General features: G+C 61.0%; 1 protein-coding gene across 1 annotated transcript in view; it reads right to left on the bottom strand.

Annotated features, from left to right (window-relative positions):
* The window catches only part of nvl (nuclear VCP like), a 368,828-nt gene that overhangs the window by 213,270 nt on the left and 128,829 nt on the right, over positions 1–26,729 (bottom strand). The window lies entirely within an intron of this gene.

Below are 26,729 nucleotides of genomic sequence, written 5' to 3'. Positions count from 1 at the left end.
GAAGGGAGTTAGCGAGTGTGAGGGGAGAGCGAGCAGAAGGGAGCTAGCGAGTGTGAGAGGAGAGCGAGCAGAAGGGAGCTAGCGAGTGTGAGAGGAGAGCGAGCAAAAGGGAGCTAGCGAGTGTGAGGGGAGAGCGAGCAGAAGGGAGCTAGCGAGTGAGGGGAGAGCGAGCAGAAGGGAGCTAGCGAGTGTGAGAGGAGAGCGAGCAGAAGGGAGCTAGCGAGTGTGAGGGGAGAGCGAGCAGAAGGGAGCTAGCGAGTGTGAGGAGAGCGAGCAGAAGGGAGCTAGCGAGTGTGAAGGGAGAGCGAGCAGAAGGGAGCTAGCGAGTGTGAGGGGAGAGCGAGCAGAAGGGAGCTAGCGAGTGAGATAGGAGAGCGAGCAGAAGAGAGCTAGCGAGTGTGAGGGGAGAGCGAGCAGAAGGGAGCTAGCGAGTGTGAGGAGAGCGAGCAGAAGGGAGCGAGCGAGTGTGAGGGGAGAGCGAGCAGAAGGGAGCTAGCGAGTGTGAGGGGAGAGCGAGCAGAAGGGAGCTAGCGAGTGAGAGAGGAGAGCGAGCAGAAGAGAGCTAGCGAGTGTGAGGGGAGAGCGAGCAGAAGGGAGCTAGCGAGTGTGAGGAGAGTGAGCAGAAGGGAGATAGCGAGTGTGAGGAGAGCGAGTAGAAGGGAGCTAGAGAGTGTGAGGGGAGAGCGAGCAGAAGGGAGCTAGCGAGTGTGAGGAGTGCGAGCAGAAGAGAGCTAGCGAGTGTGAGGGGAGAGCGAGCAGAAAGGAGCTGGCGAGTGTGAGGGGAGAGCGAGCAAAGGGAGATAGCGAGTGTGAGAGGAGAGTGAGCAGAAGGGAGCTAGCGAGTGTGAGAGGAGAGTGAGCAGAAGGGAGCTAGCGAGTGTGAGAGGAGAGTGAGCAGAAAGGAGCTAGCGAGTGTGAGGGGAGAGTGAGCAGAAGGGAGCTAGCGAGTGTGAGGGGAGAGCGAGCAGAAGGGAGCTAGCGAGTGTGAGAGGAGAGTGAGCAGAAGGGAGCTAGCGAGTGTGAGGAGAGCGAGCAGAAGGGAGCTAGCGAGTGTGAGGAGAGAGCGAGCAGAAGGGAGCTAGCGAGTGTGAGGAGAGCGAGCAGAAGGGAGCTAGCGAGTGTGGGAGGAGAGCGAGCAGAAGGGAGCTAGCGAGTGTGAAGGGAGAGCGAGCAGAAGGGAGATAGCGAGTGTGAGGGGAGAGCGAGCAGAAGGGAGCTAGCGAGTGTGAGGGGAGAGCGAGCAGAAGGGAGCTCGCGAGTGTGAGGGGAGAGCGAGCAGAAGGGAGCTAGCGAGTGTGAGGGGAGAGCGAGCAGAAGGGAGCTAGCGAGTGTGAGGGGAGAGCGAGCAGAAGGGAGTTAGTGAGTGTGAGGGGAGAGCGAGCAGAAGGGAGATAGCGAGTGTGAGGGGAGAGCGAGCAGAAGGGAGATAGCGAGTGTGAGGGGAGAGCGAGCAGAAGGGAGATAGCGAGTGTGAGGGGAGAGCGAGCAGAAGGGAGATAGCGAGTGTGAGGGGAGAGCGAGCAGAAGGGAGCGAGCAGAAGGGAGCGAGCAGAAGGGAGCTAGCGAGTGTGAGGGGAGAGCGAGCAGAAGGGAGCGAGCAGAAGGGAGCCAGCGAGTGTGAGGGGAGAGCGAGCAGAAGGGACCTAGCGAGTGTGAGGGGAGAGCGAGCAGAAGGGAGCTAGCGAGTGTGAGGGGAGAGCGAGCAGAAGGGAGCTCGCGAGTGTGAGGGGAGAGCGAGCAGAAGGGAGCTAGCGAGTGTGAGGGGAGAGCGAGCAGAAGGGAGCTAGCGAGTGTGAGGGGAGAGCGAGCAGAAGGGAGTTAGTGAGTGTGAGGGGAGAGCGAGCAGAAGGGAGATAGTGAGTGTGAGGGGAGAGCGAGCAGAAGGGAGATAGCGAGTGTGAGGGGAGAGCGAGCAGAAGGGAGATAGCGAGTGTGAGGGGAGAGCGAGCAGAAGGGAGCGAGCAGAAGGGAGATAGCGAGTGTGAGGGGAGAGCGAGCAGAAGGGAGATAGCGAGTGTGAGGGGAGAGCGAGCAGAAGGGAGCTAGCGAGTGTGAGGGGAGAGTGAGCAGAAGGGAGTTAGTGAGTGTGAGGGGAGAGCGAGCAGAAGGGAGATAGCGAGTGTGAGGGGAGAGCGAGCAGAAGGGAGCTAGCGAGTGTGAGAGGAGAGCGAGCAGAAGGGAGCTAGCGAGTGTGAGGGGAGAGCGAGCAGAAGGGAGTTAGTGAGTGTGAGGGGAGAGCGAGCAGAAGGGAGATAGTGAGTGTGAGGGGAGAGCGAGCAGAAGGGAGCTAGCGAGTGTGAGAGGAGAGCGAGCAGAAGGGAGCTAGCGAGTGTGAGGGGAGAGCGAGCAGAAGGGAGCTAGCGAGTGTGAGGGGAGAGCGAGCAGAAGGGAGCTAGCGAGTGTGAGAGGAGAGGGAGCAGAAGGGAGCTAGCGAGTGTGAGGAGAGCGAGCAGAAGGGAGCTAGCGAGTGAGGGGAGAGCGAGCAGAAGGGAGATAGCGAGTGTGAGGGGAGAGCGAGCAGAAGGGAGCTAGCGAGTGTGAGGGGAGAGTGAGCAGAAGGGAGATAGCGAGTCTGAGAGGAGAGCGAGCAGAAGGGAGCTAGCGAGTGTGAGGAGAGCGAGCAGAAGGGAGCTAGTGAGTGAGGGGAGAGCGAGCAGAAGGGAGATAGCGAATGTGAGGGGAGAGCGAGCAGAAGGGAGCGAGCGTGAGGGGAGAGCGAGCAGAAGGGAGCTAGCGAGTGAGAGGAGAGCGAGCAGAAGGGAGATAGCGAGTGTGAGGGGAGAGTGAGCAGAAGGGAGATAGCGAGTGTGAGGGGAGGGCGAGCAGAAGGGAGATAGCGAGTGTGAGGGGAGAGTGAGCAGAAGGGAGCTAGCGAGTGTGAGGGGAGAGTGAGCAGAAGGGAGCTAGCGAGTGTGAGGGGAGAGTGAGCAGAAGGCATATAGCGAGTGTGAGGGGAGAGTGAGCAGAAGGGAGTTAGCGAGTGTGAGGGGAGAGCGAGCAGAAGGGAGCGAGCGAGTGTGAGAGGAGAGCGAGCAGAAGGGAGCTAGCGAGTGTGAGAGGAGAGCGAGCAGAAGGGAGCTAGCGAGTGTGAGAGGAGAGCGAGCAGAAGGGAGCTAGCGAGTGTGAGGGGAGAGCGAGCAGAAGGGAGCTAGCGAGTGAGGGGAGAGCGAGCAGAAGGGAGCTAGCGAGTGTGAGAGGAGAGCGAGCAGAAGGGAGCTAGCGAGTGTGAGGGGAGAGCGAGCAGAAGGGAGCTAGCGAGTGTGAGGAGAGCGAGCAGAAGGGAGCTAGCGAGTGTGAAGGGAGAGCGAGCAGAAGGGAGCTAGCGAGTGTGAGGGGAGAGCGAGCAGAAGGGAGCTAGCGAGTGAGAGAGGAGAGCGAGCAGAAGAGAGCTAGCGAGTGTGAGGGGAGAGCGAGCAGAAGGGAGCTAGCGAGTGTGAGGAGAGCGAGCAGAAGGGAGCTAGCGAGTGTGAGGGGAGAGCGAGCAGAAGGGAGCTCGCGAGTGTGAGGGGAGAGCGAGCAGAAGGGAGCTAGCGAGTGAGAGAGGAGAGCGAGCAGAAGAGAGCTAGCGAGTGTGAGGGGAGAGCGAGCAGAAGGGAGCTAGCGAGTGTGAGGAGAGTGAGCAGAAGGGAGATAGCGAGTGTGAGGAGAGCGAGCAGAAGGGAGCTAGCGAGTGTGAGGGGAGAGCGAGCAGAAGGGAGCTAGCGAGTGTGAGGAGAGCGAGCAGAAGAGAGCTAGCGAGTGTGAGGGGAGAGCGAGCAGAAAGGAGCTGGCGAGTGTGAGGGGAGAGCGAGCAAAGGGAGATAGCGAGTGTGAGAGGAGAGTGAGCAGAAGGGAGCTAGCGAATGTGAGAGGAGAGTGAGCAGAAGGGAGCTAGCGAGTGTGAGAGGAGAGTGAGCAGAAAGGAGCTAGCGAGTGTGAGGGGAGAGTGAGCAGAAGGGAGCTAGCGAGTGTGAGGGGAGAGCGAGCAGAAGGGAGCTAGCGAGTGTGAGAGGAGAGTGAGCAGAAGGGAGCTAGCGAGTGTGAGGAGAGCGAGCAGAAGGGAGCTAGCGAGTGTGAGGAGAGAGCGAGCAGAAGGGAGCTAGCGAGTGTGAGAAGAGCGAGCAGAAGGGAGCTAGCGAGTGTGAGGAGAGCGAGCAGAAGGGAGCTAGCGAGTGTGAAGGGAGAGCGAGCAGAAGGGAGATAGCGAGTGTGAGGGGAGGGCGAGCAGAAGGGAGCTAGCGAGTGTGAGGGGAGAGCGATCAGAAGGGAGCTCGCGAGTGTGAGGGGAGAGCGAGCAGAAGGGAGCTAGCGAGTGTGAGGGGAGAGCGAGCAGAAGGGAGCTAGCGAGTGTGAGGGGAGAGCGAGCAGAAGGGAGTTAGTGAGTGTGAGGGGAGAGCGAGCAGAAGGGAGATAGCGAGTGTGAGGGGAGAGCGAGCAGAAGGGAGATAGCGAGTGTGAGGGGAGAGCGAGCAGAAGGGAGATAGCGAGTGTGAGGGGAGAGCGAGCAGAAGGGAGCGAGCAGAAGGGAGCTAGCGAGTGTGAGGGGACAGCGAGCAGAAGGGAGCGAGCAGAAGGGAGCCAGCGAGTGTGAGGGGAGAGCGAGCAGAAGGGAGATAGCGAGTATGAGAGGAGAGCGAGCAGAAGGGAGCTAGCGAGTGTGAAGGGAGAGCGAGCAGAAGGGAGATAGCGAGTGTGAGGGGAGAGCGAGCAGAAGGGAGCTAGCGAGTGTGAGAGGAGAGTGAGCAGAAGGGAGCTAGCAAGTTTGAGGAGAGCGAGCAGGAGGGAGCTAGCGAGTGTGAGGGGAGAGCGAGCAGAAGGGAGCTAGCGAGTGTGAGGAGAGAGCGAGCAGAAGGGAGCTAGCGAGTGTGAGGAGAGAGCGAGCAGAAGGGAGCTAGCGAGTGTGAGAGGAGAGCGAGCAGAAGGGAGCTAGCGAGTGTGAGAGGAGAGCGAGCAGAAGGGAGCTAGCGAGTGTGAGAGGAGAGCGAGCAGAAGGGAGCTAGCGAGTGTGAGGGGAGAGCGAGCAGAAGGGAGATAGCGAGTGTGAGAGGAGAGCGAGCAGAAGGGAGCTAGCGAGTGTGAGAGGAGAGCGAGCAGAAGGGAGCTAGCGAGTGTGAGAGGAGAGTGAGCAGAAAGGAGCTAGCGAGTGAGGGGAGAGTGAGCAGAAGGGAGCTAGCGAGTGTGAGGGGAGAGCGAGCAGAAGGGAGCTAGCGAGTGTGAGAGGAGAGCGAGAAGAAGGGAGCTAGCGAGTGTGAGGGGAGAGCGAGCAGAAGGGAGCTAGCGAGTGTGAGGGGATCGAGCAGAAGGGAGCTAGCGAGTGTGAGGGGAGAGCGAGCAGAAGGGAGCTAGCGAGTGTGAGGGGAGAGCGAGCAGAAGGGAGCTAGCGAGTGTGAGGGGAGAGCGAGCAGAAGGGAGAGCGAGCAGAAGGGAGCTAGCGAGTGTGAGGGGAGAGCGAGCAGAAGGGAGCTAGCGAGTGTGAGGGGAGAGCGAGCAGAAGGGAGATAGCGAGTGTGAGGGGAGAGCGAGCAGAAGGGAGCGAGCAGAAGGGAGCTAGCGAGTGTGAGGGGAGAGCGAGCAGAAGGGAGCGAGCAGAAGGGAGCCAGCGAGTGTGAGGGGAGAGCGAGCAGAAGGGAGATAGCGAGTGTGAGGGGAGAGCGAGCAGAAGGGAGCGAGCAGAAGGGAGCTAGCGAGTGAGGGGGGAGCGAGCAGAAGGGAGATAGTGAGTGTGAGAGGAGAGCGAGCAGAAGGGAGCTAGCGAGTGTGAGGAGAGCGAGCAGAAGGGAGCGAGCGAGTGTGAGGAGAGCGAGCAGAAGGGAGCTAGCGAATGTGAGGGGAGAGCGAGCAGAAGGGAGCTAGCGAGTGTGAGGGGTGAGCGAGCAGAAGGGAGCTAGCGAGTGTGAGGGGAGAGCGAGCAGAAGGGACCTAGCGAGTGAGGGGAGAGCGAGCAGAAGGGAGATAGCGAATGTGAGGGGAGAGCGAGCAGAAGGGAGATAGCGAATGTGAGGGGAGAGCGAGCAGAAGGGAGCTAGCGAGCAGAAGGGAGCTAGCGAGTGTGAGGGGAGAGCGAGCAGAAGGGAGCTAGCGAGTGTGAGGGGAGAGCGAGCAGAAGGGAGCTAGCGAGTGTGAGAGGAGAGCGAGCAGAAGGGAGCTAGCGAGTGTGAGGGGAGAGCGAGCAGAAGGGAGCTAGCGAGTGTGAGGGAGAGCGAGCAGAAGGGAGCTAGCGAGTGTGAGGGGAGAGCGAGCTGAAGGGAGCTAGCGAGTGTGAGGGGAGAGCGATCAAAAGGGAGTTAGAGAGTGTGAGAGGAGAGCGTCCAGAAGGGAGCTAGCGAGTGTGAGAGGAGAGCGAGCAGAAGGGAGCTAGCGAGTGTGAGGGGAGAGCGAGCAGAAGGGAGCTAGCGAGTGTGAGGGGAGAGCGAGCAGAAGGGAGCTAGCGAGTGTGAGAGGAGAGCGAGCAGAAGGGAGCTAGCGAGTCTGAGGGGAGTGCGAGCAGAAGGGAGCTAGCGAGTGTGAGGGGAGAGCGAGCAGAAGGGAGCTAGCGAGTGTGAGGGGAGAGCGAGCAGAAGGGAGATAGCGAGTGTGAGGAGAGCGAGCAGAAGGGAGATAGCGAGTGTGAGGGGAGAGCGAGCAGAAGGGAGCGAGCAGAAGGGAGCTAGCGAGTGTGACGTGAGAGCGAGCAGAAGGGAGCGAGCAGAAGGGAGCCAGCGAGTGTGAGGGGAGAGCGAGCAGAAGGGAGATAGCGAGTATGAGAGGAGAGCGAGCAGAAGGGAGCTAGCGAGTGTGAAGGGAGAGCGAGCAGAAGGGAGCTAGCAAGTTTGAGGGGAGCGAGCAGAAGGGAGCTAGCGAGTGTGAGGGGAGAGCGAGCGTGAGGGGAGAGCGAGCAGAAGGGAGCTAGCGAGTGTGAGGAGAGAGCGAGCAGAAGGGAGCTAGCGAGTGTGAGGAGAGAGCGAGAAGAAGGGAGCTAGCGAGTGTGAGGAGAGAGCGAGCAGAAGGGAGCTAGCGAGTGTGAGAGGAGAGCGAGCAGAAGGGAGCTAGCGAGTGTGAGAGGAGAGCGAGCAGAAGGGAGCTAGCGAGTGTGAGATGAGAGCGAGCAGAAGGGAGCTAGCGAGTGTGAGGGGAGAGCGAGCAGAAAGGAGATAGCGAGTGTGAGAGGAGAGTGAGCAGAAGGGAGCTAGCGAGTGTGAGAGGAGAGTGAGCAGAAAGGAGCTAGCGAGTGAGGGGAGAGTGAGCAGAAGGGAGCTAGCGAGTGTGAGGGGAGAGCGAGCAGAAGGGAGCTAGCGAGTGTGAGAGGAGAGCGAGCAGAAGGGAGCTAGCGAGTGTGAGGAGAGAGCGAGCAGAAGGGAGCTAGCGAGTGTGAAGGGAGAGCGAGCAGAAGGGAGATAGCGAGTGTGAGGGGAGAGCGAGCAGAAGGGAGCTAGCGAGTGTGAGGGGAGCGAGCAGAAGGGAGCTAGCGAGTGTGAGGGGAGAGCGAGCAGAAGGGAGCTAGCGAGTGTGAGGGGAGAGCGAGCAGAAGGGAGCTAGCGAGTGTGAGGGGAGAGCGAGCAGAAGGGAGCTAGCGAGTGTGAGGGGAGAGCGAGCAGAAGGGAGCTAGCGAGTGTGAGGGGAGAGCGAGCAGAAGGGAGTTAGCGAGTGTGAGGGGAGAGCGAGCAGAAGGGAGCTAGCGAGTGTGAGGGGAGAGCGAGCAGAAGGGAGCTAGCGAGTCTGAGGGGAGAGCGAGCAGAAGGGAGCGAGCAGAAGGGAGCTAGCGAGTGTGAGGGGAGAGCGAGCAGAAGGGAGCGAGCAGAAGGGAGCCAGCGAGTGTGAGGGGAGAGCGAGCAGAAGGGAGATAGCGAGTGTGAGGGGAGAGCGAGCAGAAGGGAGCCAGCGAGTGCGAGGGGAGAGCGAGCAGAAGGGTGATAGCGAGTGTGAGGGGAGAGCGAGCAGAAGGGAGCGAGCTGAAGGGAGCTAGCGAGCGAGGGGGGAGCGAGCAGAAGGGAGATAGTGAGTGTGAGAGGAGAGCGAGCAGAAGGGAGCTAGCGAGTGTGAGGGGAGAGCGAGCAGAAGGGAGTTAGCGAGTGTGAGGGGAGAGCGAGCAGAAGGGAGCTAGCGAGTGTGAGGGGAGAGCGAGCAGAAGGGAGCTAGCGAGTGTGAGGGGAGAGCGAGCAGAAGGGAGCGAGCAGAAGGGAGCTAGCGAGTGTGAGGGGAGAGCGAGCAGAAGGGAGCGAGCAGAAGGGAGCCAGCGAGTGCGAGGGGAGAGCGAGCAGAAGGGAGATAGCGAGTGTGAGGGGAGAGCGAGCAGAAGGGAGCGAGCTGAAGGGAGCTAGCGAGTGAGGGGGGAGCGAGCAGAAGGGAGATAGTGAGTGTGAGAGGAGAGCGAGCAGAAGGGAGCTAGCGAGTGTAAGGAGAGCGAGCAGAAGGGAGCGAGCGAGTGTGAGGAGAGCAAGCAGAAGGGAGCTAGCGAATGTGAGGGGAGAGCGAGCAGAAGGGAGCTAGCGAGTGTGAGGGGTGAGCGAGCAGAAGGGAGCTAGCGAGTGTGAGGGGAGAGCGAGCAGAAGGGACCTAGCGAGTGAGGGGAGAGCGAGCAGAAGGGAGATAGCGAATGTGAGGGGAGAGCGAGCAGAAGGGAGATAGCGAATGTGAGGGGAGAGCGAGCAGAAGGGAGCTAGCGAGTGTGAGGGGAGAGCGAGCAGAAGGGAGCTAGCGAGTGTGAATGGAGAGCGAGCAGAAGGGAGCTAGCGAGTGTGAGGGGAGAGCGAGCAGAAGGGAGCTAGCGAGTGTGAGGGGAGAGCGAGCAGAAGGGAGCTAGCGAGTGTGAGAGGAGAGCGAGCAGAAGGGAGCTAGCGAGTCTGAGGGGAGTGCGAGCAGAAGGGAGCTAGCGAGTGTGAGGAGAGAGCGAGCAGAAGGGAGCTAGCGAGTGTGAGGGGAGAGCGAGCAGAAGGGAGATAGCGAGTGTGAGGAGAGCGAGCAGAAGGGAGATAGCGAGTGTGAGGGGAGAGCGAGCAGAAGGGAGCTAGCGAGTGTGAGGGGAGAGCGAGCAGAAGGGAGCGAGCAGAAGGGAGCCAGCGAGTGTGAGGGGAGAGCGAGCAGAAGGGAGCTAGCGAGTGTGAAGGGAGAGCGAGCAGAAGGGAGCTAGCAAGTTTGAGGGGAGCGAGCAGAAGGGAGCTAGCGAGTGTGAGGGGAGAGCGAGCGTGAGGGGAGAGCGAGCAGAAGGGAGCTAGCGAGTGTGAGGAGAGAGCGAGCAGAAGGGAGCTAGCGAGTGTGAGGAGAGAGCGAGAAGAAGGGAGCTAGCGAGTGTGAGGAGAGAGCGAGCAGAAGGGAGCTAGCGAGTGTGAGAGGAGAGCGAGCAGAAGGGAGCTAGCGAGTGTGAGAGGAGAGCGAGCAGAAGGGAGCTAGCGAGTGTGAGGGGAGAGCGAGCAGAAAGGAGATAGCGAGTGTGAGAGGAGAGTGAGCAGAAGGGAGCTAGCGAGTGTGAGAGGAGAGTGAGCAGGAAGGAGCTAGCGAGTGAGGGGAGAGCGAGCAGAAGGGAGCTAGCGAGTGTGAGAGGAGAGCGAGCAGAAGGGAGCTAGCGAGTGTGAGGAGAGAGCGAGCAGAAGGGAGCTAGCGAGTGTGAAGGGAGAGCGAGCAGAAGGGAGCTAGCGAGTGTGAAGGGAGAGCGAGCAGAAGGGAGATAGCGAGTGTGAGGGGAGAGCGAGCAGAAGGGAGCTAGCGAGTGTGAGGGGAGCGAGCAGAAGGGAGCTAGCGAGTGTGAGGGGAGAGCGAGCAGAAGGGAGCTAGCGAGTGTGAGGGGAGAGCGAGCAGAAGGGAGCTAGCGAGTGTGAGGGGAGAGCGAGCAGAAGGGAGTTAGCGAGTGTGAGGGGAGAGCGAGCAGAAGGGAGCTAGCGAGTGTGAGGGGAGAGCGAGCAGAAGGGAGCTAGCGAGTGTGAGGGGAGAGCGAGCAGAAGGGAGCGAGCAGAAGGGAGCTAGCGAGTGTGAGGGGAGAGCGAGCAGAAGGGAGCGAGCAGAAGGGAGCCAGCGAGTGCGAGGGGAGAGCGAGCAGAAGGGAGATAGCGAGTGTGAGGGGAGAGCGAGCAGAAGGGAGCGAGCTGAAGGGAGCTAGCGAGCGAGGGGGGAGCGAGCAGAAGGGAGATAGTGAGTGTGAGAGGAGAGCGAGCAGAAGGGAGCTAGCGAGTGTGAGGGGAGAGCGAGCAGAAGGGAGTTAGCGAGTGTGAGGGGAGAGCGAGCAGAAGGGAGCTAGCGAGTGTGAGGGGAGAGCGAGCAGAAGGGAGCTAGCGAGTGTGAGGGGAGAGCGAGCAGAAGGGAGCGAGCAGAAGGGAGCTAGCGAGAGTGAGGGGAGAGCGAGCAGAAGGGAGCGAGCAGAAGGGAGCCAGCGAGTGCGAGGGGAGAGCGAGCAGAAGGGAGATAGCGAGTGTGAGGGGAGAGCGAGCTGAAGGGAGATAGCGAGTGAGGGGGGAGCGAGCAGAAGGGAGATAGTGAGTGTGAGAGGAGAGCGAGCAGAAGGGAGCTAGCGAGTGTAAGGAGAGCGAGCAGAAGGGAGCGAGCGAGTGTGAGGAGAGCGAGCAGAAGGGAGCTAGCGAATGTGAGGGGAGAGCGAGCAGAAGGGAGCTAGCGAGTGTGAGGGGTGAGCGAGCAGAAGGGAGCTAGCGAGTGTGAGGGGAGAGCGAGCAGAAGGGACCTAGCGAGTGAGGGGAGAGCGAGCAGAAGGGAGATAGCGAATGTGAGGGGAGAGCGAGCAGAAGGGAGATAGCGAATGTGAGGGGAGAGCGAGCAGAAGGGAGCTAGCGAGTGTGAGGGGAGAGCGAGCAGAAGGGAGCTAGCGAGTGTGAATGGAGAGCGAGCAGAAGGGAGCTAGCGAGTGTGAGGGGAGAGCGAGCTGAAGGGAGCTAGCGAGTGTGAGGGGAGAGCGATCAAAAGGGAGTTAGCGAGTGTGAGAGGAGAGCGTGCAGAAGGGAGCTAGCGAGTGTGAGAGGAGAGCGAGCAGAAGGGAGCTAGCGAGTGTGAGGGGAGAGCGAGCAGAAGGGAGCTAGCGAGTGTGAGGGGAGAGCGAGCAGAAGGGAGTTAGCGAGTGTGAGAGGAGAGCGAGCAGAAGGGAGCTAGCGAGTGTGAGGGGAGTGCGAGCAGAAGGGAGCTAGCGAGTGTGAGGGGAGAGCGGGCAGAAGGGAGCTAGCGAGTGTGAAGGGAGAGCGAGCAGAAGGGAGCTAGCGAGTGTGAGAGGAGAGCGAGCAGAAGGGAGCTAGCGAGTGTGAGAGGAGAGCGAGCAGAAGGGAGCTAGCGAGTGTGAGAGGAGAGCGAGCAGAAGGGAGCTAGCGAGTGTGAGAGGAGAGCGAGCAGAAGGGAGCTAGCGAGTGTGAGGGGAGTGCGAGCAGAAGGGAGCTAGCGAGTGTGAGAGGAGAGCGAGCAGAAGGGAGCTAGCGAGTGTGAAGGGAGAGCGAGCAGAAGGGAGCTAGCGAGTGTGAGGGGAGTGCGAGCAGAAGGGAGCTAGCGAGTGTGAGGGGAGAGCGAGCAGAAGGGAGCTAGCGAGTGTGAGAGGAGAGCGAGCAGAAGGGAGCTAGCGAGTGTGAGAGGAGAGCGAGCAGAAGGGAGCTAGCGAGTGTGAGGGGAGAGTGAGCAGAAGGGAGCTAGCGAGTGTGAGGGGAGAGCGAGCAGAAGGGAGCTAGCGAGTGTGAGAGGAGAGCGAGCAGAAGGGAGCTAGCGAGTGTGAGGGGAGAGCGAGCAGAAGGGAGATAGCGAGTGTGTGGGGAGAGCGAGCAGAAGGGAGCGAGCAGAAGGGAGCTAGCGAGTGTGAGGGGAGAGCGAGCAGAAGGGAGCGAGCAGAAGGGAGCCAGCGAGTGTCAGGGGAGAGCGAGCAGAAGGGAGATAGCGAGTGTGAGGGGAGAGCGAGCAGAAGGGAGCGAGCAGAAGGGAGCTAGCGAGTGAGGGGGGAGCGAGCAGAAGGGAGATAGTGAGTGTGAGAGGAGAGCGAGCAGAAGGGAGCTAGCGAGTGTGAGGAGAGCGAGCAGAAGGGAGCTAGCGAGTGTGAGGAGAGCGAGCAGAAGGGAGCTAGCGAGTGTGAGAGGAGAGCGAGCAGAAGGGAGCTAGCGAGTGTGAGGGGAGAGCGAGCAGAAGGGAGCTAGCGAGTGTGAGGGGAGAGCGAGCAGAAGGGAGCTAGCGAGTGTGAGGGGTGAGCGAGCAGAAGGGAGCTAGCGAGTGTGAGAGGAGAGCGAGCAGTAGGGAGCTAGCGAGTGTGAGGGGAGAGCGAGCAGAAGGGACCTAGCGAGTGAGGGGAGAGTGAGCAGAAGGGAGATAGCGAGTGTGAGAGGAGAGCGAGCAGAAGGGAGCTAGCGAGTGTGAGGGGAGAGCGAGCAGAAGGGAGCTAGCGAGTGTGAGGGGAGAGCGAGCAGAAGGGAGCTAGCGAGTGTGAGGGGAGAGCGAGCAGGAGGGAGCTAGCGAGTGTGAGGAGAGCGAGCAGAAGGGAGCTAGCGAATGTGAGGGGAGAGCGAGCAGAAGGGAGCTAGCGAGTGTGAGGGGAGAGCGAGCAGAAGGGAGCTAGCGAGTGTGAGGGGAGAGCGAGCAAAAGGGAGCTAGCGAGTGTGAGAGGAGAGCGAGCAGAAGGGAGCTAGCGAGTGTGAGGGGAGCGAGCAGAAGGGAGCTAGTGAGTGTGAGAGGAGAGCGAGCAGAAGGGAGCTAGCGAGTGTGAGAGGAGAGCGAGCAGAAGGGAGCTAGCGAGTGTGAGGGGAGAGCGAGCAGAAGGGAGCTAGCGAGTGTGAGGGGAGAGCGAGCAGAAGGGAGCTAGCGAGTGTGAGAGGAGAGCGAGCAGAAGGGAGATAGCGAGAGTGAGGGGAGAGCGAGCAGAAGGGAGCTAGCGAGTGTGAAGGGAGAGCGAGCAGAAGGGAGCTAGCGAGTGTGAGAGGAGAGCGAGCAGAAGGGACCTAGCGAGTGTGAGGGGAGAGCGAGCAGAAGGGAGCTAGCGAGTGTGAGGGGAGAGCGAGCAGAAGGGAGCTCGCGAGTGTGAGGGGAGAGCGAGCAGAAGGGAGCTAGCGAGTGTGAGGGGAGAGCGAGCAGAAGGGAGCTAGTGAGTGTGAGGGGAGAGCGAGCAGAAGGGAGATAGCGAGTGTGAGGGGAGAGCGAGCAGAAGGGAGATAGCGAGTGTGAGGGGAGAGCGAGCAGAAGGGAGATAGCGAGTGTGAGGGGAGAGCGAGCAGAAGGGAGCGAGCAGAAGGGAGATAGCGAGTGTGAGGGAGAGCGAGCAGAAGGGAGCTAGCGAGTGTGAGGAGAGCGAGCAGAAGGGAGCTAGCGAGTGTGAGGGGAGAGCGAGCAGAAGGGAGCTAGCGAGTGTGAGAGGAGAGCGAGCAGAAGGGAGCTAGCGAGTGTGAGAGGAGAGCGAGCAGAAGGGAGATAGCGAGTGTGAGGGGAGAGCGAGCAGAAGGGAGCTAGCGAGTGTGAGGGGAGAGTGAGCAGAAGGGAGTTCGTGAGTGTGAGGGGAGAGCGAGCAGAAGGGAGATAGCAAGTGTGAGGGGAGAGCGAGCAGAAGGGAGCTAGCGAGTGTGAGAGGAGAGCGAGCAGAAGGGAGCTAGCGAGTGTGAGGGGAGAGCGAGCAGAAGGGAGTTAGTGAGTGTGAGGGGAGAGCGAGCAGAAGGGAGATAGTGAGTGTGAGGGGAGAGCGAGCAGAAGGGAGCTAGCGAGTGTGAGAGGAGAGCGAGCAGAAGGGAGCTAGCGAGTGTGAGGGGAGAGCGAGCAGAAGGGAGCTAGCGAGTGTGAGGGGAGAGCGAGCAGAAGGGAGCTAGCGAGTGTGAGAGGAGAGGGAGCAGAAGGGAGCTAGCGAGTGTGAGGAGAGCGAGCAGAAGGGAGCTAGCGAGTGAGGGGAGAGCGAGCAGAAGGGAGATAGCGAGTGTGAGGGGAGAGCGAGCAGAAGGGAGCTAGCGAGTGTGAGGGGAGAGTGAGCAGAAGGGAGCTAGCGAGTCTGAGAGGAGAGCGAGCAGAAGGGAGCTAGCGAGTGTGAGGAGAGCGAGCAGAAGGGAGCTAGTGAGTGAGGGGAGAGCGAGCAGAAGGGAGATAGCGAATGTGAGGGGAGAGCGAGCAGAAGGGAGCGAGCGTGAGGGGAGAGTGAGCAGAAGGGAGATAGCGAATGTGAGGGGAGAGCGAGCAGAAGGGAGATAGCGAGTGTGAGGGGAGGGCGAGCAGAAGGGAGATAGCGAGTGTGAGGGGAGAGCGAGCAGAAGGGAGATAGCGAGTGTGAGGGGAGAGTGAGCAGAAGGGAGCTAGCGAGTGTGAGGGGAGAGTGAGCAGAAGGGAGCTAGCGAGTGTGAGGGGAGAGAGAGCAGAAGGGAGATAGCGAGTGTGAGGGGAGAGTGAGCAGAAGGGAGTTAGCGAGTGTGAGGGGAGAGCGAGCAGAAGGGAGCTAGCGAGTGTGAGGAGAGCGAGCAGAAGGGAGCTAGCGAGCAGAAGGGAGCTAGCGAGTGTGAAGGGAGAGCGAGCAGAAGGGAGCTAGCGAGTGTGAGGGGAGAGCGAGCAGAAGGGAGCTAGCGAGTGAGAGAGGAGAGCGAGCAGAAGAGAGCTAGCGAGTGTGAGGGGAGACCGAGCAGAAGGGAGCTAGCGAGTGTGAGAGGAGAGCGAGCAGAAGGGAGCTAGCGAGTGTGAAGGGAGAGCGAGCAGAAGGGAGCTAGCGAGTGTGAGGGGAGTGCGAGCAGAAGGGAGGTAGCGAGTGTGAGGGGAGAGCGAGCAGAAGGGAGCTAGCGAGTGTGAGAGGAGAGCGAGCAGAAGGGAGCTAGCGAGTGTGAGAGGAGAGCGAGCAGAAGGGAGCTAGCGAGTGTGAGGGGAGTGCGAGCAGAAGGGAGCTAGCGAGTGTGAGGGGAGAGCGAGCAGAAGGGAGCTAGCGAGTGTGAAGGGAGAGCGAGCAGAAGGGAGCTAGCGAGTGTGAGAGGAGAGCGAGCAGAAGGGAGATAGCGAGTGTGAGGGGAGAGTGAGCAGAAGGGAGCTAGCGAGTGTGAGGGGAGAGCGAGCAGAAGGGAGCTAGCGAGTGTGAGAGGAGAGCGAGCAGAACGGAGCGAGCGAGTGTGAGAGGAGAGCGAGCAGAAGGGAGCTAGCGAGTGTGAGGGGAGAGCGAGCAGAAGGGAGCTAGCGAGTGTGAGAGGAGAGCGAGCAGAAGGGAGCTAGCGAGTGTGAGGGGAGAGCGAGCAGAAGGGAGCTGGCGAGTGTGAGGGGAGAGCGAGCAAAAGGGAGCTAGCGAGTGAGGGGAGAGCGAGCAGAAGGGAGCTGGCGAGTGTCAGGGGAGAGCGAGCAGAAGGGAGATAGCGAGTGTGAGGGGAGAGCGAGCAGAAGGGAGCTAGCGAGTGTGAGGGGAGAGCGAGCAGAAGGGAGCTAGCGAGTGTGAGGGGAGAGCGAGCAGAAGGGAGATAGCGAGTGTGAGGGGAGAGCGAGCAGAAGGGAGATAGCGAGTGTGAGGGGAGAGCGAGCAGAAGGGAGATAGCGAGTGTGAGGGGAGAGCGAGCAGAAGGGAGCGAGCAGAAGGGAGCCAGCGAGTGTCAGGGGAGAGCGAGCAGAAGGGAGATAGCGAGTGTGAGGGGAGAGCGAGCAGAAGGGAGCGAGCAGAAGGGAGCTAGCGAGTGAGGGGGGAGCGAGCAGAAGGGAGATAGTGAGTGTGAGAGGAGAGCGAGCAGAAGGGAGCTAGCGAGTGTGAGGAGAGCGAGCAGAAGGGAGCTAGCGAGTGTGAGGAGAGCGAGCAGAAGGGAGCTAGCGAATGTGAGGGGAGAGCGAGCAGAAGGGAGCTAGCGAGTGTGAGGGGTGAGCGAGCAGAAGGGAGCTAGCGAGTGTGAGAGGAGAGCGAGCAGTAGGGAGCTAGCGAGTGTGAGGGGAGAGCGAGCAGAAGGGACCTAGCGAGTGAGGGGAGAGTGAGCAGAAGGGAGATAGCGAGTGTGAGAGGAGAGCGAGCAGAAGGGAGCTAGCGAGTGTGAGGGGAGAGCGAGCAGAAGGGAGCTAGCGAGTGTGAGGGGAGAGCGAGCAGAAGGGAGATAGCGAGTGTGAGGGGAGAGCGAGCAGAAGGGAGCTAGCGAGTGTGAGGAGAGCGAGCAGAAGGGAGCTAGCGAATGTGAGGGGACAGCGAGCAGAAGGGAGCTAGCGAGTGTGAGGGGAGAGCGAGCAGAAGGGAGCTAGCGAGTGTGAGGGGAGAGCGAGCAAAAGGGAGCTAGCGAGTGTGAGAGGAGAGCGAGCAGAAGGGAGCTAGCGAGTGTGAGGGGAGCGAGCAGAAGGGAGCTAGTGAGTGTGAGAGGAGAGCGAGCAGAATGGAGCTAGCGAGTGTGAGAGGAGAGCGAGCAGAAGGGAGCTAGCGAGTGTGAGGGGAGAGCGAGCAGAAGGGAGCTAGCGAGTGTGAGGGGAGAGCGAGCAGAAGGGAGCTAGCGAGTGTGAGGGGAGAGCGAGCAGAAGGGAGCTAGCGAGTATGAGAGGAGAGCGAGTGGAAGGGAGCTAGCGAGTGTGAGGGGAGAGCGAGCAGAAGGGAGCTAGCGAGTGTGAGAGGAGAGCGAGCAGAAGGGAGATAGCGAGAGTGAGGGGAGAGCGAGCAGAAGGGAGCTAGCGAGTGTGAAGGGAGAGCGAGCAGAAGGGAGCTAGCGAGTGTGAGAGGAGAGCGAGCAGAAGGGACCTAGCGAGTGTGAGGGGAGAGCGAGCAGAAGGGAGCTCGCGAGTGTGAGGGGAGAGCGAGCAGAAGGGAGCTAGCGAGTGTGAGGGGAGAGCGAGCAGAAGGGAGCTAGTGAGTGTGAGGGGAGAGCGAGCAGAAGGGAGATAGCGAGTGTGAGGGGAGAGCGAGCAGAAGGGAGATAGCGAGTGTGAGGGGAGAGCGAGCAGAAGGGAGATAGCGAGTGTGAGGGGAGAGCGAGCAGAAGGGAGCGAGCAGAAGGGAGATAGCGAGTGTGAGGGGAGAGCGAGCAGAAGGGAGCTAGCGAGTGTGAGGAGAGCGAGCAGAAGGGAGCTAGCGAGTGTGAGGGGAGAGCGAGCAGAAGGGAGCTAGCGAGTGTGAGAGGAGAGCGAGCAGAAGGGAGCTAGCGAGTGTGAGAGGAGAGCGAGCAGAAGGGAGCTAGCGAGTGTGAGAGGAGAGCGAGCAGAAGGGAGATAGCGAGTGTGAGGGGAGAGCGAGCAGAAGGGAGCTAGCGAGTGTGAGGGGAGAGTGAGCAGAAGGGAGTTAGTGAGTGTGAGGGGAGAGCGAGCAGAAGGGAGATAGCGAGTGTGAGGGGAGAGCGAGCAGAAGGGAGCTAGCGAGTGTGAGAGGAGAGCGAGCAGAAGGGAGCTAGCGAGTGTGAGGGGAGAGCGAGCAGAAGGGAGTTAGTGAGTGTGAGGGGAGAGCGAGCAGAAGGGAGCTAGCGAGTGTGAGAGGAGAGCGAGCAGAAGGGAGCTAGCGAGTGTGAGGGGAGAGCGAGCAGAAGGGAGCTAGCGAGTGTGAGGGGAGAGCGAGCAGAAGGGAGCTAGCGAGTGAGAGAGGAGAGGGAGCAGAAGGGAGCTAGCGAGTGTGAGGAGAGCGAGCAGAAGGGAGCTAGCGAGTGAGGGGAGAGCGAGCAGAAGGGAGATAGCGAGTGTGAGGGGAGAGCGAGCAGAAGGGAGCTAGCGAGTGTGAGGGGAGAGTGAGCAGAAGGGAGCTAGCGAGTCTGAGAGGAGAGCGAGCAGAAGGGAGCTAGCGAGTGTGAGGAGAGCGAGCAGAAGGGAGCTAGTGAGTGAGGGGAGAGCGAGCAGAAGGGAGATAGCGAATGTGAGGGGAGAGCGAGCAGAAGGGAGCGAGCGTGAGGGGAGAGCGAGCAGAAGGGAGCTAGCGAGTGAGAGGAGAGCGAGCAGAATGGAGATAGCGAGTGTGAGGGGAGAGTGAGCAGAAGGGAGATAGCGAGTGTGAGGGGAGGGCGAGCAGAAGGGAGATAGCGAGTGTGAGGGGAGAGCGAGCAGAAGGGAGATAGCGAGTGTGAGGGGAGAGCGAGCAGAAGGGAGATAGCGAGTGTGAGGGGAGAGTGAGCAGAAGGGAGCTAGCGAGTGTGAGGGGAGAGTGAGCAGAAGGGAGCTAGCGAGTGTGAGGGGAGAGTGAGCAGAAGGGAGATAGCGAGTGTGAGGGGAGAGTGAGCAGAAGGGAGTTAGCGAGTGTGAGGGGAGAGCGAGCAGAAGGGAGCTAGCGAGTGTGAGGAGAGCGAGCAGAAGGGAGCTAGCGAGTGTGAGGAGAGCGAGCAGAAGGGAGCTAGCGAGTGTGAAGGGAGAGCGAGCAGAAGGGAGCTAGCGAGTGTGAGGGGAGAGCGAGCAGAAGGGAGCTAGCGAGTGAGAGAGGAGAGCGAGCAGAAGAGAGCTAGCGAGTGTGAGGGGAGACCGAGCAGAAGGGAGCTAGCGAGTGTGAGGAGAGCGAGCAGAAGGGAGCTAGCGAGTGTGAGGGGAGAGCGAGCAGAAGGGAGCTCGCGAGTGTGAGGGGAGAGCGAGCAGAAGGGAGCTAGCGAGTGAGAGAGGAGAGCGAGCAGAAGAGAGCTAGCGAGTGTGAGGGGAGAGCGAGCAGAAGGGAGTTAGCGAGTGTGAGGAGAGTGAGCAGAAGGGAGATAGCGAGTGTGAGGAGAGCGAGCAGAAGGGAGCTAGCGAGTGTGAGGGGAGAGCGAGCAGAAGGGAGCTAGCGAGTGTGAGGAGAGCGAGCAGAAGAGAGCTAGCGAGTGTGAGGGGAGAGCGAGCAGAAAGGAGCTGGCGAGTGTGAGGGGAGAGCGAGCAAAGGGAGATAGCGAGTGTGAGAGGAGAGTGAGCAGAAGGGAGCTAGCGAATGTGAGAGGAGAGTGAGCAGAAGGGAGCTAGCGAGTGTGAGAGGAGAGTGAGCAGAAAGGAGCTAGCGAGTGTGAGGGGAGAGTGAGCAGAAGGGAGCTAGCGAGTGTGAGGGGAGAGCGAGCAGAAGGGAGCTAGCGAGTGTGAGAGGAGAGTGAGCAGAAGGGAGCTAGCGAGTGTGAGGAGAGCGAGCAGAAGGGAGCTAGCGAGTGTGAGGAGAGAGCGAGCAGAAGGGAGCTAGCGAGTGTGAGGAGAGCGAGCAGAAGGGAGCTAGCGAGTGTGAGAGGAGAGCGAGCAGAAGGGAGCTAGCGAGTGTGAAGGGAGAGCGAGCAGAAGGGAGATAGCGAGTGTGAGGGGAGAGCGAGCAGAAGGGAGCTAGCGAGTGTGAGGGGAGAGCGAGCAGAAGGGAGCTCGCGAGTGTGAGGGGAGAGCGAGCAGAAGGGAGCTAGCGAGTGTGAGGAGAGCGAGCAGAAGGGAGCTAGCGAGTGTGAGAGGAGAGCGAGCAGAAGGGAGCTAGCGAGTGTGAAGGGAGAGCGAGCAGAAGGGAGATAGCGAGTGTGAGGGGAGAGCGAGCAGAAGGGAGCTAGCGAGTGTGAGGGGAGAGCGAGCAGAAGGGAGCTCGCGAGTGTGAGGGGAGAGCGAGCAGAAGGGAGCTAGCGAGTGTGAGGGGAGAGCGAGCAGAAGGGAGTTAGCGAGTGTGAGGGGAGAGCGAGCAGAAGGGAGATAGCGAGTGTGAGGGGAGAGCGAGCAGAAGGGAGATAGCGAGTGTGAGGGGAGAGCGAGCAGAAGGGAGATAGCGAGTGTGAGGGGAGAGCGAGCAGAAGGGAGCGAGCAGAAGGGAGCTAGCGAGTGTGAGGGGAGAGCGAGCAGAAGGGAGCGAGCAGAAGGGAGCCAGCGAGTGTGAGGGGAGAGCGAGCAGAAGGGAGATAGCGAGTATGAGAGGAGAGCGAGCAGAAGGGAGCTAGCGAGTGTGAAGGGAGAGCGAGCAGAAGGGAGATAGCGAGTGTGAGGGGAGAGCGAGCAGAAGGGAGCTAGTGAGTGTGAGGGGAGCGAGCAGAAGGGAGCTAGCGAGTGTGAGCAGAGAGTGAGCAGAAGGGAGCTAACGAGTGTGAGGGGAGAGCGAGCAGAAGGGAGCTAGCGAGTGTGAGAGGAGAGTGAGAAGAAGGGAGCTAGCAAGTTTGAGGAGAGCGAGCAGAAGGGAGCTAGCGAGTGTGAGGGGAGAGCGAGCAGAAGGGAGCGAGCAGAAGGGAGCCAGCGAGTGTGAGAGGAGAGCGAGCAGAAGGGAGCTAGCGAGTGTGAGAGGAGAGCGAGCAGAAGGGAGCTAGCGAGTGTGAGAGGAGAGCGAGCAGAAGGGAGCTAGCGAGTGTGAGGGGAGAGCGAGCAGAAGGGAGATAGCGAGTGTGAGAGTATAGCGAGCAGAAGGGAGCTAGCGAGTGTGAGGAGAGAGCGAGCAGAAGGGAGCTAGCGAGTGTGAAGGGAGAGCGAGCAGAAGGGAGATAGCGAGTGTGAGGGGAGAGCGAGCAGAAGGGAGCTAGCGAGTGTGAGGGGAGCGAGCAGAAGGGAGCTAGCGAGTGTGAGGGGAGAGCGAGCAGAAGGGAGCTAGCGAGTGTGAGGGGAGAGCGAGCAGAAGGGAGCTAGCGAGTGTGAGGGGAGAGCGAGCAGAAGGGAGTTAGCGAGTGTGAGGGGAGAGCGAGCAGAAGGGAGCTAGCGAGTGTGAGGGGAGAGCGAGCAGAAGGGAGTTAGCGAGTGTGAGGGGAGAGCGAGCAGAAGGGAGCTAGCGAGTGTGAGGGGAGAGCGAGCAGAAGGGAGATAGCGAGTGTGAGGGGAGAGCGAGCAGAAGGGAGCGAGCAGAAGGGAGCTAGCGAGTGTGAGGGGAGAGCGAGCAGAAGGGAGCGAGCAGAAGGGAGCCAGCGAGTGTGAGGGGAGAGCGAGCAGAAGGGAGATAGCGAGTGTGAGGGGAGAGCGAGCAGAAGGGAGCTAGCGAGTGAGGGGGGAGCGAGCAGAAGGGAGATAGTGAGTGAGAGAGGAGAGCGAGCAGAAGGGAGCTAGCGAGTGTGAGGAGAGCGAGCAGAAGGGAGCGAGCGAGTGTGAGGAGAGCGAGCAGAAGGGAGCTAGCGAATGTGAGGGGAGAGCGAGCAGAAGGGAGCTAGCGAGTGTGAGGGGTGAGCGAGCAGAAGGGAGCTAGCGAGTGTGAGGGGAGAGCGAGCAGAAGGGACCTAGCGAGTGAGGGGAGAGCGAGCAGAAGGGAGATAGCGAATGTGAGGGGAGAGCGAGCAGAAGGGAGATAGCGAATGTGAGGGGAGAGCGAGCAGAAGGGAGCTAGCGAGTGTGAGGGGAGAGCGAGCAGAAGGGAGCTAGCGAGTGTGAGGGGAGAGCGAGCAGAAGGGAGCTAGCGAGTGTGAGAGGAGAGCGAGCAGAAGGGAGCTAGCGAGTGTGAGGGGAGAGCGAGCAGAAGGGAGCTAGCGAGTGTGAGGGGAGAGCGAGCAGAAGGGAGCTAGCGAGTGTGAGGGGAGAGCGAGCTGAAGGGAGCTAGCGAGTGTGAGGGGAGAGCGATCAAAAGGGAGCGAGCAGAAGGGAGCCAGCGAGTGTGAGGGCAGAGCGAGCAGAAGGGAGATAGCGAGTGTGAGGGGAGAGCGAGCAGAAGGGAGCTAGCGAGTGAGGGGGGAGCGAGCAGAAGGGAGATAGTGAGTGAGAGAGGAGAGCGAGCAGAAGGGAGCTAGCGAGTGTGAGGAGAGCGAGCAGAAGGGAGCGAGCGAGTGTGAGGAGAGCGAGCAGAAGGGAGCTAGCGAATGTGAGGGGAGAGCGAGCAGAAGGGAGCTAGCGAGTGTGAGGGGTGAGCGAGCAGAAGGGAGCTAGCGAGTGTGAGGGGAGAGCGAGCAGAAGGGACCTAGCGAGTGAGGGGAGAGCGAGCAGAAGGGAGATAGCGAATGTGAGGGGAGAGCGAGCAGAAGGGAGATAGCGAATGTGAGGGGAGAGCGAGCAGAAGGGAGCTAGCGAGTGTGAGGGGAGAGCGAGCAGAAGGGAGCTAGCGAGTGTGAGGGGAGAGCGAGCAGAAGGGAGCTAGCGAGTGTGAGAGGAGAGCGAGCAGAAGGGAGCTAGCGAGTGTGAGGGGAGAGCGAGCAGAAGGGAGCTAGCGAGTGTGAGGGGAGAGCGAGCAGAAGGGAGCTAGCGAGTGTGAGGGGAGAGCGAGCTGAAGGGAGCTAGCGAGTGTGAGGGGAGAGCGATCAAAAGGGAGTTAGCGAGTGTGAGAGGAGAGCGTCCAGAAGGGAGCTAGCGAGTGTGAGAGGAGAGCGAGCAGAAGGGAGCTAGCGAGTGTGAGGGGAGAGCGAGCAGAAGGGAGCTAGCGAGTGTGAGGGGAGAGCGAGCAGAAGGGAGCTAGCGAGTGTGAGAGGAGAGCGAGCAGAAGGGAGCTAGCGAGTCTGAGGGGAGTGCGAGCAGAAGGGAGCTAGCGAGTGTGAGGGGAGAGCGAGCAGAAGGGAGCTAGCGAGTGTGAGGGGAGAGCGAGCAGAAGGGAGATAGCGAGTGTGAGGAGAGCGAGCAGAAGGGAGATAGCGAGTGTGAGGGGAGAGCGAGCAGAAGGGAGATAGCGAGTGTGAGGGGAGAGCGAGCAGAAGGGAGCGAGCAGAAGGGAGCTAGCGAGTGTGAGGGGAGAGCAAGCAGAAGGGAGCGAGCAGAAGGGAGCCAGCGAGTGTGAGAGGAGAGTGAGCAGAAAGGAGCTAGCGAGTGAGGGGAGAGTGAGCAGAAGGGAGCTAGCGAGTGTGAGGGGAGAGCGAGCAGAAGGGAGCTAGCGAGTGTGAGAGGAGAGCGAGCAGAAGGGAGCTAGCGAGTGTGAGGAGAGAGCGAGCAGAAGGGAGCTAGCGAGTGTGAAGGGAGAGCGAGCAGAAGGGAGATAGCGAGTGTGAGGGGAGAGCGAGCAGAAGGGAGCTAGCGAGTGTGAGGGGAGCGAGCAGAAGGGAGCTAGCGAGTGTGAGGGGAGAGCGAGCAGAAGGGAGCTAGCGAGTGTGAGGGGAGAGCGAGCAGAAGGGAGCTAGCGAGTGTGAGGGGAGAGCGAGCAGAAGGGAGTTAGCGAGTGTGAGGGGAGAGCGAGCAGAAGGGAGCTAGCGAGTGTGAGGGGAGAGCGAGCAGAAGGGAGCTAGCGAGTGTGAGGGGAGAGCGAGCAGAAGGGAGCGAGCAGAAGGGAGCTAGCGAGCGTGAGGGGAGAGCGAGCAGAAGGGAGCGAGCAGAAGGGAGCCAGCGAGTGTGAGGGGAGAGCGAGCAGAAGGGAGATAGCGAGTGTGAGGGGAGAGCGAGCAGAAGGGAGCCAGCGAGTGCGAGGGGAGAGCGAGCAGAAGGGAGATAGCGAGTGTGAGGGGAGAGCGAGCAGAAGGGAGCGAGCTGAAGGGAGCTAGCGAGTGTGAGGAGAGAGCGAGCAGAAGGGAGCTAGCGAGTGTGAAGGGAGAGCGAGCAGAAGGGAGATAGCGAGTGTGAGGGGAGAGTGAGCAGAAGGGAGCTAGCGAGTGTGAGGGGAGAGCGAGCAGAAGGGAGCTAGCGAGTGTGAGAGGAGAGCGAGCAGAAGGGAGCTAGCGAGTGTGAGGAGAGAGCGAGCAGAAGGGAGCTAGCGAGTGTGAAGGGAGAGCGAGCAGAAGGGAGATAGCGAGTGTGAGGGGAGAGCGAGCAGAAGGGAGCTAGCGAGTGTGAGGGGAGCGAGCAGAAGGGAGCTAGCGAGTGTGAGGGGAGAGCGAGCAGAAGGGAGCTAGCGAGTGTGAGGGGAGAGCGAGCAGAAGGGAGCTAGCGAGTGTGAGGGGAGAGCGAGCAGAAGGGAGTTAGCGAGTGTGAGGGGAGAGCGAGCAGAAGGGAGCTAGCGAGTGTGAGGGGAGAGCGAGCAGAAGGGAGCTAGCGAGTGTGAGGGGAGAGCGAGCAGAAGGGAGCGAGCAGAAGGGAGCTAGCGAGTGTGAGGGGAGAGCGAGCAGAAGGGAGCGAGCAGAAGGGAGCCAGCGAGTGTGAGGGGAGAGCGAGCAGAAGGGAGATAGCGAGTGTGAGGGGAGAGCGAGCAGAAGGGAGCCAGCGAGTGCGAGGGGAGAGCGAGCAGAAGGGAGATAGCGAGTGTGAGGGGAGAGCGAGCAGAAGGGAGATAGTGAGTGTGAGGGGAGAGCGAGCAGAAGGGAGATAGTGAGTGTGAGGGGAGAGCGAGCAGAAGGGAGATAGTGAGTGTGAGAGGAGAGCGAGCAGAAGGGAGATAGTGAGTGTGAGGGGAGAGCGAGCAGAAGGGAGCTAGCGAGTGTGAGGGGAGAGCGAGCAGAAGGGAGTTAGCGAGTGTGAGGGGAGAGCGAGCAGAAGGGAGCTAGCGAGTGTGAGGGGAGAGCGAGCAGAAGGGAGCTAGCGAGTGTGAGGGGAGAGCGAGCAGAAGTGAGCGAGCAGAAGGGAGCTAGCGAGTGTGAGGGGAGAGCGAGCAGAAGGGAGCGAGCAGAAGGGAGCCAGCGAGTGCGAGGGGAGAGCGAGCAGAAGGGAGATAGCGAGTGTGAGGGGAGAGCGAGCAGAAGGGAGCGAGCTGAAGGGAGCTAGCGAGTGAGGGGGGAGCGAGCAGAAGGGAGATAGTGAGTGTGAGAGGAGAGCGAGCAGAAGGGAGCTAGCGAGTGTAAGGAGAGCGAGCAGAAGGGAGCGAGCGAGTGTGAGGAGAGCGAGCAGAAGGGAGCTAGCGAATGTGAGGGGAGAGCGAGCAGAAGGGAGCTAGCGAGTGTGAGGGGTGAGCGAGCAGAAGGGAGCTAGCGAGTGTGAGGGGAGAGCGAGCAGAAGGGACCTAGCGAGTGAGGGGAGAGCGATCAAAAGGGAGTTAGCGAGTGTGAGAGGAGAGCGTGCAGAAGGGAGCTAGCGAGTGTGAGAGGAGAGCGAGCAGAAGGGAGCTAGCGAGTGTGAGGGGAGAGCGAGCAGAAGGGAGCTAGCGAGTGTGAGGGGAGAGCGAGCAGAAGGGAGCTAGCGAGTGTGAGGGGAGAGCGAGCAGAAGGGAGCTAGCGAGTGTGAGAGGAGAGCGAGCAGAAGGGAGCTAGCGAGTGTGAGGGGAGTGCGAGCAGAAGGGAGCTAGCGAGTGTGAGGGGAGAGCGAGCAGAAGGGAGCTAGCGAGTGTGAAGGGAGAGCGAGCAGAAGGGAGCTAGCGAGTGTGAGAGGAGAGCGAGCAGAAGGGAGCTAGCGAGTGTGAGAGGAGAGCGAGCAGAAGGGAGCTAGCGAGTGTGAGGGGAGAGCGAGCAGAAGGGAGCTAGCGAGTGTGAGAGGAGAGCGAGCAGAAGGGAGCTAGCGAGTGTGAGAGGAGAGCGAGCAGAAGGGAGCTAGCGAGTGTGAGGGGAGTGCGAGCAGAAGGGAGCTAGCGAGTGTGAGGGGAGAGCGAGCAGAAGGGAGCTAGCGAGTGTGAGGGGAGTGCGAGCAGAAGGGAGCTAGCGAGTGTGAGGGGAGAGCGAGCAGAAGGGAGCTAGCGAGTGTGAGGGGAGAGCGAGCAGAAGGGAGCTAGCGAGTGAGAGAGGAGAGCGAGCGAGTGTGAGGGGAGTGCGAGCAGAAGGGAGCTAGCGAGTGTGAGGGGAGAGCGAGCAGAAGGGAGCTAGCGAGTGTGAAGGGAGAGCGAGCAGAAGGGAGAGCGAGCAGAAGGGAGAGCGAGCAGAAGGGAGCTAGCGAGTGTGAGAGGAGAGCGAGCAGAAGGGAGGTAGCGAGTGTGAGGGGAGAGTGAGCAGGAGGGAGCTAGCGAGTGTGAGGGGAGAGCGAGCAGAAGGGAGCTAGCGAGTGTGAGAGGATAGCGAGCAGAACGGAGCGAGCGAGTGTGAGAGGAGAGCGAGCAGAAGGGAGCTAGCGAGTGTGAGGGGAGAGCGAGCAGAAGGGAGCTAGCGAGTGTGAGAGTAGAGCGAGCAGAAGGGAGCTAGCGAGTGTGAGGGGAGAGCGAGCAGAAGGGAGCTAGCGAGTGTGAGGGGAGAGCGAGCAAAAGGGAGCTAGCGAGTGAGGGGAGAGCGAGCAGAAGGGAGCTGGCGAGTGTGAGGGGAGAGCGAGCAGAAGGGAGATAGCGAGTGTGAGGGGAGAGCGAGCAGAAGGGAGCTAGCGAGTGTGAGGGGAGAGCGAGCAGAAGGGAGCTAGCGAGTGTGAGGGGAGAGCGAGCAGAAGGGAGATAGCGAGTGTGAGGGGAGAGCGAGCAGAAGGGAGCTAGCGAGTGTGAGGGGAGAGCGAGCAGAAGGGAGATAGCGAGTGTGTGGGGAGAGCGAGCAGAAGGGAGCGAGCAGAAGGGAGCTAGCGAGTGTGAGGGGAGAGCGAGCAGAAGGGAGCGAGCAGAAGGGAGCCAGCGAGTGTCAGGGGAGAGCGAGCAGAAGGGAGATAGCGAGTGTGAGGGGAGAGCGAGCAGAAGGGAGCGAGCAGAAGGGAGCTAGCGAGTGAGGGGGGAGCGAGCAGAAGGGAGATAGTGAGTGTGAGAGGAGAGCGAGCAGAAGGGAGCTAGCGAGTGTGAGGAGAGCGAGCAGAAGGGAGCTAGCGAGTGTGAGGAGAGCGAGCAGAAGGGAGCTAGCGAATGTGAGGGGAGAGCGAGCAGAAGGGAGCTAGCGAGTGTGAGGGGTGAGCGAGCAGAAGGGAGCTAGCGAGTGTGAGAGGAGAGCGAGCAGTAGGGAGCTAGCGAGTGTGAGGGGAGAGCGAGCAGAAGGGACCTAGCGAGTGAGGGGAGAGTGAGCAGAAGGGAGATAGCGAGTGTGAGAGGAGAGCGAGCAGAAGGGAGCTAGCGAGTGTGAGGGGAGAGCGAGCAGAAGGGAGCTAGCGAGTGTGAGGAGAGCGAGCAGAAGGGAGCTAGCGAGTGAGAGAGGAGAGCGAGCAGAAGGGAGCTAGCGAGTGTGAGGGGAGAGCGAGCAGAAGGGAGCTAGCGAGTGTGAGTGGAGAGCGAGCAGAAGGGAGCTAGCGAGTGTGAGAGGAGAGCGAGCAGAAGGGAGCTAGCGAGTGTGAGAGGAGAGCGAGCAGAAGGGAGCTAGCGAGTGTGAGAGGAGAGCGAGCAGAAGGGAGCTAGCGAGTGTGAGGGGAGAGCGAGCAGAAGGGAGCTAGCGAGTGTGAGG

This window comes from Scyliorhinus torazame, chromosome 4 (genome assembly GCF_047496885.1).
Source record: "Scyliorhinus torazame isolate Kashiwa2021f chromosome 4, sScyTor2.1, whole genome shotgun sequence".
Classification (NCBI taxonomy): Eukaryota; Metazoa; Chordata; class Chondrichthyes; order Carcharhiniformes; family Scyliorhinidae; genus Scyliorhinus; species Scyliorhinus torazame.
This window is presented reverse-complemented; position numbering and strand designations above follow the sequence as displayed.